The 13,048-nt window shown below is 40.2% G+C and overlaps 1 protein-coding gene across 4 annotated transcripts in view; it reads right to left on the bottom strand.

Annotated features, from left to right (window-relative positions):
* Positions 1–11,191, bottom strand: part of cap2 (cyclase associated actin cytoskeleton regulatory protein 2) — a 134,648-nt gene extending 123,457 nt beyond the window's left edge. For 2 of the 4 annotated variants that reach the window (XM_052016562.1, XM_052016564.1), the window contains exon 1: positions 10,891–11,191. The gene's annotated coding sequence lies outside the window, so the exon portion shown is untranslated. Of the gene's footprint in view, positions 1–2,545; positions 2,640–10,890 lie in introns of all 4 variants that reach the window. The other 2 variants (XM_052016565.1, XM_052016563.1) reach the window with 2 other exon arrangements.
* Between the last annotated feature and the right edge of the window lie 1,857 nt (positions 11,192–13,048).

Raw genomic sequence — 13,048 nt, 5'->3', positions numbered from 1 at the left:
ATCACCCACAGCAGCTGAAGCAGGTGTGCACAAACCAGAAATTTTTCTGATGTAGTCAGCAATGCAGGTTTCCACTCCACACCAATTCTGTTTTGTGCAAAACTTGGGAAAATGAACTACATTTTCAAAATGGTCAATTTCAGACAAACTCCAGGGACATATTTTAGTCTTCCTGTGATTATTAAAATACCAAGTAGAAGTTATTTCTATGTCAGATTCGATCTAATATCCTTTCCTTTGTATCAAACTGGTTGGATTATCAGATGGCAGTGACGTTACACAGTTCCATTTATAAACTTTAATTTAAAAAAATTCCTATCTAGACAGCAGTTCACTAGTTTTAGACTAATGGATGATAACATCTCTATTTATGAGCACCAAAAAAAAGCTGCTAAGAATTGCATTTCATACAAGTTCATTATGAAGACTGAAACCACACCAATTTCATCAAGGAAAATAAATCTTCAATAAATTATATCAATCTTGTGGTTGTATTTTGGAAGACAAGGACTTAAAGATCATGGTCAGGTTACTTCCTGGGCTCTTGCAAACTGCTGGCTCAGGAATTGTGGGCCATGTGGCATCCTTCTGTGGTGTATACTTTTATAAGTCAGGTCAAGATATGCATCAAAGAGTTCCAACATCCCCATGTTACTTTATCAGGTGACTCTTTGCAGTCTATAATCCCAAACAGCAAGTATCATTAGTGTAGCCAACATGGAGATATCAAAGCCCATCACAGGATTCCCCAATTCAACGTGTACATCACGGCCCATGCCTCTTGAGAGGGGTACATCACCTGACTTTCTCCTTCCTAGCATGTAACATAGATATCAATGGTTACACCCCACTACCGCACTGAGCTAACTGTGGAGCTTCCTAAACTGCATGACACCAAACTACATCAGACAACACCTTCTCCAACTGAGCTCTGTACACCCTGAATATTCTGTGTTAAACCACAAATGGCTCTAACATACATCAGGGGACTGAAATTCTATTACACAGTGGGAGAAGAGAGACTCAGAAAAAAACACTTTGCTTCATATTAGTTAATAATGCCAAGGTGTTCGTGAACACCTTGATTTTATTTGGATAGTAGATCAGCACAGTATTACTCCAGAAAATAATATCCTAAACTACCTCACAATGAATAATGAACTCATCTTATTTTCAGCCATTCAGAAAATTCCCATCTTATAATCCTTCACATTATGTAAAGTTCTTCCTGAAGTCTACTCAAACTCTTCCTTCATCATATTTTACTAACAGCTTCTTGTTCTAGCATACACAGAAGCAGGGTTTGAAGGGACAACAAATGCTGCACAGGTTAACGACTGAACCAGGAGATGTTGTACTCTACAGTTCTTACAAGATCATTCTTGGGATACACTCTCCACAGGCCTGGTCAGCTGTTAAGTACCTAATTACTGTGTACAACTGAACAAATTGTGAGATTACTTCCGAAGACAGCTAAGATTCGCACATTGGACTCTCATGTTGCCCTAAGTGACGTTAGGAAACGAGTTGGACTTTTAGACAAACTTCACTTCTCCAGATTTTTTTTTAAATATAGAAATTGAATACAAATTCTCAAAGTAACCTGGTAGTGTTTGTATTCCCATTATTGGTATTTATTAGTTGAGGCCTCAACTTCACTAAACCAGTAACTAAACCAATAACATTAAAAAAGAACAATGAACAGGGAGGTTATGTTGAAACTTTAAAAACTAGTTAGGCTACAAGTATCAATTTCAAAAATGATCACCAACTTTAAGGAGGATGTGAAAAAGTCTTAGTGAGGGTACAGAGGAGATTTACTAGAATGGTTCCAAGGTTGAGGGATTTTTAGTTGCAAGGTTAGAATAGAGAAGTTGTGGTTGTTCTTGGAACCAAAAAAAAAGGGAGATGAAAGATTTGATAGAGAAATACAAAAATCATGGCAGGATTAGATGGGTCAAATAGTAAACAATACATCCCCTTTGCAGATGGCTCATGGGCCAGGAGCCACTGATTTGAAGTAATGAGCAATGGGTGGCAGTGACAAAAAGCTTATTATGCAGAGGATGGTTATGATCTGGAGCTCTGAGTGAGAATGGCAGAAACAGAGTCCATCAAAGCCTTAAGGAGAGGATTGGATGTATGCATGGGTACACGTAAAGGAAGTAGGAGTAGGATGTTCAGCTCCTTGTACCTGAAATGCCTTTCAATAAGATCATTTGCTGGTATTTCACCCAAGTGCCATTTTCTTTTATTAACCCCATACCCCTTGACCCCTTTTACATCCAAAGATATTAGCACTGAGGGAAAATAATTTGTTGCCTTGTGAGGACAGAACCAATGAATGGATTTCTCTGCAGAGAGTAGACTCAATGGACTGAATGGCCTCCTTCCGTGCTCTAATGATTCTACACTAACCATTTTAGTGACATAGCTCACTCATGGTTCTGTTAACAATTGGGCAAACATAAAGAAATACCCTTTTATCCACTCATTATATTAAAACACATACCACCAAGCCAAAAGTAATTAGCAAGCAAATTACCTAACAGCAGGTGTAAAAATGCACAAGCCTCTGCAACTCTTGCTGCTGCTTCCTTTTCTGTCTGAATAACAAGCCGTAAGTGGCACGATAATATCTAGCAGCAGGATAAAACAGGCAAGCATGGGGATACAGGAAAGAAAAAGAACACATTTAGATGATGTCCTCATTCTTCAACTGGTAAAACAAAATTGTGTGAAAATCCAGTAAAGTTAAACATTATGCTTTCACAAACCCCTGCAAGTTACCAGAAATGACCAAGGCTTTGAAGAGGATAAGAGGAGCAATGTTAAAAGTGAAAAACAAAACCACAAGAGAATTTTCAACCTTCCTTGTAATTTTACTTTGGTTACAGAAGTTGATACTGATTCATAATGCACAGCATACATCTGCCACATTCTTAATTATTTAACAGAGAGAGCATTAGTGACAGTGAATGAGGTCACCCCTGAACACCATCAGGCTAAGAAGTGGTCTAGAATTTCACCATACTTCAGAACATAATACATCTACTCACTAAATTAGGTTTGAAGATACTGTTGCAGGCCTGTTAAAACAAAACGGAGTTTTGCTTAAAGATATTACCTTTTATCAAATGCTCAATGGCTGCAAAGCAATTTGCATCAACACAAACAAACACATCATGGAAATATTACAAGGAAATTGATGCACAACATCAAAATGGACTTCAGTGGAAAACCAAAGCAGTCAATATCTTTCCCCAGAGTCTCTTCAAGGAGGAACAGTGCGTTATCGTTAGTTATCATCAATGTCTGCATGGCCAAACCACTTTATAAAAGTACATTTATAGCATTCTAACTTTAAGCAGCTCTGCCAATTGAAGATTCACACAGTGTGGAGTTAGAGGAACTGCAGACAGCTATATTCCTACGCTACCTCACCCTGCCCCATTGTTCAAGTTACTGGACATCAAAAGCCTACATAACTTTAGATCTGAACTTACCACCAGTGGGAATTGATCAAGCTATTTTAAAAGGCTTGCCTCTCTTCACAACTGTCAACTCGATTAACTCTTTCTATCATTAATCAAGAAATGCAAAACAAAAATCAGACTTATGATCCCACATGCAGGAGATCCACAAGAGGTAATAAAGATTTGCTGGAAGTTATTAACTGTATACCTCCAATAATCCGGCAGTGTGCAGACTTGTGGTGCCAGAGTGACAGATTTTCTGCACTGTTGAATATTAATTCTATTAATACCTCAGTATTTTCTTTGTGTAACATCTTAAAGAAAAAGTCAGTGATAATATATTTTTCAGTGAAAACAGACAAGTTGAAAGGGAGTACAGGAACCAGAGCCCTGGAGAGCAAAAAGGGAATGCAGCAGACATTATCTGATGAACAGATAAGAAAGCAGAATTTCTGGATTTCCAGTAGGTCATTATCAAAGTTTTACTGTAATTTCTCCTTTCATACTTGAGTTACAATGTTATCTGAAAATATGCAAATAAATTACAATTTTCCCACCTTCAAGAATGATTTGTAAAAGTCTACAATTAAAATAACTACCGAGTTTTTAAAAATTGCATTTCAATTAGAGTGATTGGAACAGCTTAATATCAAGCAAGGTAATTCATGAAAATCTACCAGGGCCATTAATTTAGTCGTGAAGAGGATGAACAGCTTGCTGCCATGCGTTTCTGCTAAGTGCAGGCTCATACAGTGGTACAACTAGAATGCAGCAAACTCTCATCCGCACTCATCAATCCAAGTGACCTAAAAAACTGAGAAGCAACAAAAATACATTTAAATGAAATGTTATCACTTAAGTAATTGAAGTACAGTGGCTGTTTAGATGTGTATATCTCATCCTCCTACCAGCATAGCTGACGGTGAAGGGAAAACTCAGGTGCCTGCAGTCCAAGTTGGGGTGGCACTCTCGTGTTGCAGGTAGTGCTGCTGATTTACATTACAACAATCCTGGTTTGATCCTGACTTTCAGTGCTTCTGTGTGCAGTTTGAGAGAATGTGTTTCCTCTGGTGTTCCAGTTTCTCCCACATCCCAGAGATGTGCTGGATGGTTGGCTAATAGGCCACTGTAAACTACTCCTAGTCTAGGTGCTGGGGAGAAGAATTGGTATGGGTGAGGGGTGCGAGGCAATAGTTAACAGTGGGGGGGGCAAAAACAAAAAACAACAGGATTGATCAAGAGCTAGTGTTGACTCGATGGACTGAAATGGTCTCCTTCCATTCAGGAGGGATCTACCTGAAAAGGGCCGTAACCCCTTCACAATTCCTCATTGTTCACTACCATCACCATCCAAGGTTTACAAAACATCCTGATGGGATTTCCTCCCCCCACCAAGAACAGAAATTGGCTAGATCAGGAGTTGTCACACTGCACCTCATTGGTCACATGTGACCTCTGTCCTGGCAATGCAGCCCTTGAAGCCTGAGAAATTTAGTCCTGTTTGTACTTATTTCTCACTTGCTATTCCATGAAAGCTGATGAAAAGTGAACAAACTAAAATCACAATATCCAGGTTTCAATCAACTTATCTGAAGTTCCATGGCATACACTCTTATGGCCTGCAACAACAAAATGTCTGGTACTCTATACTAGTTGGTGATAAGAAAATCTCATGATACCACTTACAGAGAAACCCAGCTATCACAGGCACTTGATCATAGCACAATCCTTACAGCTCAAGTAGAGCTTTTGATAAAAGGTAGGAAGGCCCAGCACCATGGGTTCTAACTTGGCTTTCCCAATCATCTTTTGAGTGGCAATGCCAGTGTATGCTGCACCTGAAACTTGCTGAAAGAGTGAAAAACTATGTAAACAGACAATCCATCTACAAAGAAAAATCACAGTGCAGCTAGTCAAGACTTTCAAAGGAGCTGACTTACACGAGGAACAATCTACTTTAGTCCAAAGCCAGGGGAAATACATTTCTCAGTGGCCTTAAATTCAAAGTGATGGGTTCTCTATTTTACACTTTCCAATTCAGTGTTGCCAAATCACACCACCTGCACAGATGTGATGAAATGATCTGTATGGATGGCATGCAAAACAAAATTTTTCCACTGCACCTCAGTACATGTGACAAAAATAAACCAATTATATAACCTCCCACCCCCCCTTCCTTCACCTCCTCCCCTCTCCCCAGCCAACCAACCTCTTCCCTCCAGCATCTTTTCATCCATTCCTCCCTCCCTGAAAATAATTTATTGGAGTGAACCCTGCCATACCTAGAAATCCAGGAAGAATGCAAAGACTGTGGGAAGGACATGGAAAGGAAGCCCAAGTTATAAAGAAACAAGTAGGGAAATTGGACCAGTCTTCATTGGAGAATGAAGAACTGATCTAATGACATGTTCAGACTGTAAGGGAATTATTTCCATAAACAAAACATGAACTTAAGAATAGTAAGAGGTTAGGAAGTTTTATCTGCACACATACTTGGACAGAAGCCTGTTAGAACATTTAACATCATACCATGAAAATTAGTGCAAGAAAATGCATAACTTAGCATTTTGAAAAGGGAAGTAGCAACATTTGAATATTAAACATTTAAAACATATTGAAAAAAGGGCAGAGCAATGGCAAGAGAAGACAGGTCTTTGAAGGGTTTCCAGATCTTTGCACCAAGATGTCAGGATCTGCTGTTTTGCTTTTCACAGACCTGCCCAACTGGTAGTAAAAGGAATTTTTTTCTGATTTTTATTTTTCAGGTGGCACCTTATAGTGACAATACTAATCACTTCTGAGGACCATTCACATGAAACATATTTTAATATATTTAGTCTGAAGGATGTGCGCTAGAATTTGTTGATACAGGAGACTGAAGATGCTGGAATCTGGAGGAACTAAATCTGCTGGAGGAACTCAGCGGGTCCAGCAGCATCTGTGGGAGGAAAAGAATTGTCAACATTTTGGGTTGAAATCCTGATGCAGGGTTTCGACCCGAAATGTCAGCAATTCCTTTCCTCCCACAGATGCTGCTTGACCCGCTGAATTCCTCCAGCAGATTGTTTGTTGCTGCTAGAATTTGTTAACAGCATAGTTTATGTTCAGATTGCAACCAAACAACAGCAAGCAAAAAGAAGTTTCCTTATTTAAAATTCAAGAAATTATGACTTGTGGTTTTATTTGAAGTCTTGGGGAAATCGGTATCAGTTTATGACTATACTAAAAAAAACTATCATTGATTTTTAATACAATTACTGCTTTGAGATTAAAGGCTTTAATGATTAAAGCAATACAAATTGTACACTGCCACCACCCCAATCTCAGTTTGTTTTGTTGCCCCTTTAACTGTCCAACTATAAAAAACATGACTGTTTCCAAATAAAGCTATCAAAACTTGAAAATTTTTCAGTCCAAAATGCTGTACACTTCCTCCACCTCCCCCCCCCAACAAATCCTCAGATTCCTTGCTATCAAAACCAAATTACTACCAACTGACAGTTCATGCTTACTCAGTAGAACCCACCAAATTACAAACAAATTCACAGGGCTCAATGGTGTTCAACTAACCCCCCCAAAAAAATCTTACTTCAGTGCAGCACTCATGAATTTGCAAGGCCAAAGGGCAGAATAACCCACTTACTTTGGAAATAGGAGTTCATTTTCATTAAAATACAGCTGGGAAATTTCCTCAAGATTTCTCTTTGGATACACCACCTAAAGTACAAAGAATTTCAACTGTGGCTTCTGGGAAGGATAATAGAATCTGTGGTGGGGGGGGGGGGGGGGGGGGGAAGGTGAAGAGTTGATGAGAATGTGGGAAGAATGATAAACCAGGATTAATGTAGGATTAGTGTAAAAGGGTGGTTGATGGTTGGCACTGACATGGTGGGCTGAAGGACCCGTTTCTGTATTGCATATCCCCATGATATGAATTCTGGAAGTTCAGACTCTGCTACAGCTTGATTTGTAGACTCTTAAATAATAATTTTTTTTGTGGTCAGAGAGACAAGAAGCCAACTTTTTTAAAAAAATACAAATTAATGTCAACAGTGCAGGGGGCGAATGGAAGAACCACCCCCATCCCATTGAAATTCCCAACAGGAGCGTCAGCGTCACACCCCAGAACATCACACCAGAGCCCTTTCAAAACCTCAAACTGCCCAAACACCAAACATAATTTTCAAAGGCTGGCACTATGAGAAGCCAGAAGGAATTTTTTCCAATGTTACTTTATCTTTCTCCAACTCCCTTTGCAATTTCTAACTGCCTGTCCATCTGCTGAGACACCAACCAATAGCATCTAATCCATTTACAACATATCCTTCCTGCGCTGAGTAAATGGACAGGAGTTCTTCAGCTGACCTCCATCTAAGTCACGCCTGAAACCAATTTGACTAATCATATTTCTTTCTTTGCTGGGGCAATGGGGTGGAGTTATGCTTGACAGCTTATCACGATTAATTACTGCTGTTTATAGGTAATTATTTGGAGATGTGCTTCAAGTTACAGACACTACATAGTCAATGGATCAATGAAAATTACAAATGTCATGATCCAAGTGCTTCCAACCAGCACCGATCATTGGCAATTGCAAGTTGGCTTTTGGTAGATTTTGTTAATTACCAGATGTCCTGTGCATCTACATTGTAGAAGGTTTGCAAATCTCTTAAAATAAAAGATGCATCTCAAACATAGATCAGTACAGCACTGAACAGGCCATTTGGCCCACAATGTTGTCCCAATCTTGATGCCAATTTATACTAAATGTCCTCTTCCCATGTGCCATCCATATCCCTCCATTCTCCTAGGTACTAAACTATTAATACTCAAAGTACTTATGTGGAAGGAAGCAGAGTCTTCCATAAGCAGGGCCCACACTGCCAAGTTGAAGACTCCAGAGCAGTTGAAAGATGGATCACGTGGACTGAATTTTGTGCACTCACACCCTGGACTAATGAATGAATTCAGTAACGTTGCCTACCTGCAATTCAGGGGGAGTAAATGTGACTATGAGTGATCTTCTGAATGCACTGACCAAGGTGTTAGTTATTGACAAGTGGAAGTGAGCCACTGTAGACTAGGCAGACAGGGTGAAAACTTGAAAATACATACATGATAAAGTCCCAACATTTTAAGCACAAAACAATAAAGTTCATTAAAAAGGCAACATATTCAAAATGTCTAAAATCTGTTTCCTTATGTGGAATCACACAACAGGAAACTATTCAGCGATCATACACATGCCTGCCCTTTGAAGGAGCTATCCAATTTCTCCCCTGCTCCTCCTCACTGCCCTGCATATTTTTTTCATTTTAAGGATGTGACCTACGTGCTTTCAGAGCCTTTCTGGATATTGTCATCGGGATCAATACAGCTGGCTGTGTAAAAACACTCATATTTTAGAAGGCTGGAGAACATCTTCAAATACAAAAGCTACTGCATTTTTCTTCCACCATCAGTTGCTCTACAACATTTGTTTTTATTTTTGTCTGTGGTTTCCTCAAATAAATGCGTTACCTCACAACAAATTACTCAATGATGTTTCCAGATGCTGTTTGTTTACTATATGACACTGTAACAAATTAGCAACTTGGTTGCCACGTAGGTGGACCTTGTGAATCAAGTAATTTTGTGTGTATGCGACATGCTCATGGAATAGTAACGATCAGGTAAACTATGTATGATGTCTCAAAAGATTAGCATTAATGCAAATCTCTCAAAGGTTATTTGGAAATGTTGGCAGCTCCAAACCATAAGAAACAGGAGCAAGATTAGGACAGTCTTTCAAGTTTACCCCAACATCCAATAAGTTCATGACAGATCTTTTTATCTCAACTTCACCTTCCTATACCATTCCAACATTGCTTGATTCCAGTTATTACCAAAACCTATCAATTTCAGTCTTGAATTTACTCAATGATTCAGCATCCGCAGCCTTATGGGGAGAGGAATTCTGAAGATTCATAACCATCTGCATTAAAATTTCACCCCATTTCACTCCTGCATGGCCGACTCATAATCCTGAGACTTTAAAACTATTTGTATTAACTTATCCAGCCAGGGGAACCACCTTCCTAGGAGCTATCCACACAAGCATTGAGGAATCTTATGCAACTATGAGAATGGCTCTCTTTCTTCTAAATTCTAGTGAATGTGGATCTGGTCTCTTATAGTCTTCTCATGGACAATCTCCCCACTCCAGAAATCAGACAAGTGGCCTTACATTGCACTGTTTTTGAAAGCACCTGCAGAATTGCTTGTGTATCCATGGAACCACCTTCCCTTGGGGAAAGGATCCAAAACAAGAAGTGAATATCACCACTGGCTACCAAGATTCAGCAAACCCTGAGACTGACACCCCCGTACAAAAAAATTGAATGTTTTTTAAATAATGTGCTAATCAAAGAGGGAAAGAAAAAAAATGTTTTTCCTTCCAAGGTAGGTTTGAAATCCTCAAACTGCACAAAAAAAATCAGGCAAATATGCATTTTCATTTTGCATAAAGAGACTTGTTCCATCCAATATATCTAAGACTTCAATAGTAAAGCTATACAATTTTCACAAAGTGTAATGCACTCAATATTCCTTGAAGCAAACTACATTTACACTAACCCAGATGAAAGCGTACCAGCTTGTCACTTTAAGGCTACTTAGTCTCTTGAGACACAAAATTGCCCACTTAAGTTTCCCATGAGATTTGTGCTCTTACATGTAAACTGCCATGACGAAGTATGTCGAAAGTCATCCCCAAGATTCTAAAGAACTTTAGGAGTAGTTGAAACCACTTCTTACAAGACTTCAAACTGGCAACCGAATTTCGAAAGGTCGCGCCTTCCAAATTTCATTGCGTTAAGTGTATTCACGGCTCCTGCAGGCTTGGGAATGAAGGAACGAGAGAGAAGGATAATGAAAGGAACATTTGCATAAAAATGTCAGATTTGCAACGGAAACTTTGCATTTTTCTCAAGGTTCCCAGTACCAGCCGTCTGTAGACAAGGCCTTCAGTCCCAGATAAGCTACCTGCATATAATTATTCCCACTGTAACAAGCATGTAGAATGCCGTTATTTAAAGGAAGGTGGAGATCTGTAGGTCACATTTAGCACTTCCATTACAAAGTACCACATTGCAAGAAACGGTTATTTTCAATCCATTGCACAAATCAAAACATCATTTAATATTATAAATGACATTACAAATGGTGACTTCCATCTCCTAATTTTAGCAAGGATTCAAACAGACCTCAACAAATACTAAATGATGGAGAGGAAGAAACGACACTGCATCAACAAGCACGCACTGCTACATAATCAGTTCTGCTCGGAACGTATCAAACCTCACTTTGAGGAGAGCATTACCATACCCATTTGCACAAAGAAAGACAAAAGCAGAGCACGAAATTGGTGCAGTACCTGCCGTATGCGGAGCAGTTTGTATCTACAGATGGTACAGGTCCCGCCGCCTTTCGTCCAAGCTCGCGTCTCTCACACAGCCGCAGCCCTGCTCGCGCTCCGGGCTCTGTGATTGATGCGTCTGACGAAACAATCCAAGGGGAACGCGCGCGCTCTTCCGCTCCATTCCAAATAAAGGCACGAGCACCGGTCCCCGGCTCTGGCGGGGGAGCACTGGGGCCCGGAGCGCGCGCGGTCTCCAAATAAGGGCCGAAGGGGCGAGCGAGGCTCGGAAAGGTGTTGGCTGCGTTGCTTGGTTGCATTCCAAAGCATTTCAGACCATGCCTGGTTCAAACAGTAAAAGAAATCATTTACATTGCACTCTCCTTTATTTTTGCACTCGCGTTGCAGCTACAAATGGAAACCACCACTTACAGCCAAAGCCTTAAATGCACGATGCAAAAGGCGTTGTAATGGATATTAGCATCCATTTTACTCACTGAATTGAGGTCAGATAGCTCGAAACTCCTTGTGAGTCATCCCTGTATCATGACTACAATTTTGGCTCCTTAATGCAATGTTACTTTGCTCCAGGAACCCGAAGGTTGAAAACTATCTCTCCAATAGTGAAATATGATAGGGTCATCAGCAGGGAGTCATAGAATCGTTCAGCACAGAAACAGGCCCTTTGGCCCATCGTGTCTATGCCAACCATTAAGCATCTATCTATACCAATCCCACTTACCAGCACTTGATCCATAACCTCGATGACTCAAGTGTTCGTCCAGATGCTTCTTAAATGTTGCGAGAGTCTCTGCCTCCACTACCTTCTCAGGCAGGGTGTTCCAGATCTCTTTAACCCTCACCTTAAATCTATGGCCTCTGGTCTTAGATACCTCTGCCACAGGGAAACGTTTCCTACTATCTACATTTTTGTACACTCAGGTCCCCCTCTCAGCTTCCTCTGCTCCAGAGAAAATAAACCCAGCCTATCCAGTCTCCCAGGCAACATCCTGGTAAATCTCCTCTGCACCCTCTCCAGTGCTATCATGACCTTCCTATAGTGTGGCAACCAGCACTGCACACAATATTCCTGCTGTGACCTAACCAATGTTTTATAAAGTTGTATCAAGACCTCCCTGCTCCTGTACTCTATGCCCTAGCTAATGAAGGCAATTATGTCTTCTTCACCACCCTATCTACCTGCATGCCACCTTCAGGGATCTTTGGACTTGTGCACATTGGTCCCTTTGTTCTTCAGTACCTCCTAGGACCCTACCATTCATGATAGATCTCCCAAAACACATCACCTCACAGTTTTCTGGATTAAATTCCATCTGCTATTGCCGTGCCCAATTTTCCAGCTGATGAATATCATTCTATAGCCTATGACTACCATCCTCACTATCAACAATGGATCTTTTGCAAAACATACTTCAGCCTCCTGTCACATTTGCATGTGTTAAATTGAAACTTTAAAATATCAATTCAACATTCAAATTTACAATAATATCCCACCAATACATTTTTGTCCAATAATTCTCTCACGCAGTTCGAGCCAGTACTGTATTTTCAATTCTCATTGCTTTACATATAAAGCAGCACAAAGGTCATGATCTACTGGCAACTGTAATCCCTTCCCTCCTGTATATTTATGTGACATGGTCTACCTACTACAGACATGGTAATGCACTGGAAAGATGTCATCAATGTATCCTCACAAAACCCTCACTGGCAGGATACACAAACAAACATCAATATTCACTCCCAGGCCAACATCCCCAGTACCGAGGCTCCAGGTACACTCATTTGGCAGACCAAGGACATGACGTGGTGAACACAGACTTCCCAAACAGACTTTCTACTCCGAGTTCCATCACAGAAAGTAATTACCAGGTGAACAGAGGAAAAGACTCAAGCACATTCTCAAAACCTCCTCAAGAAAATGTAACATCCTCACTGACTCATGGGAATCCCTGGCCCAAGGCTATTAGAGTGATTAAAGTTACTGGATCAGCAAGCCAGAAGCCTGCACTAACACCCAGGGACATGAATTCAAGTACCACCATGGCAGCTATGGATCTTAAATTCAATTAATAATCTGGAATTTATAATATGAATCCCATCTTAGTATTGATTACCACCAAGTAGCTGTTCAAGGGAGGAAATCAGCCATTCT

The sequence above is a fragment of the Pristis pectinata genome, chromosome 5, assembly GCF_009764475.1.
Source record: "Pristis pectinata isolate sPriPec2 chromosome 5, sPriPec2.1.pri, whole genome shotgun sequence".
Lineage (NCBI taxonomy): Eukaryota > Metazoa > Chordata > Chondrichthyes > Rhinopristiformes > Pristidae > Pristis > Pristis pectinata.
Note: the sequence above shows the minus strand (reverse complement) of the source record. Positions and strands in the feature narration are given on the sequence as shown.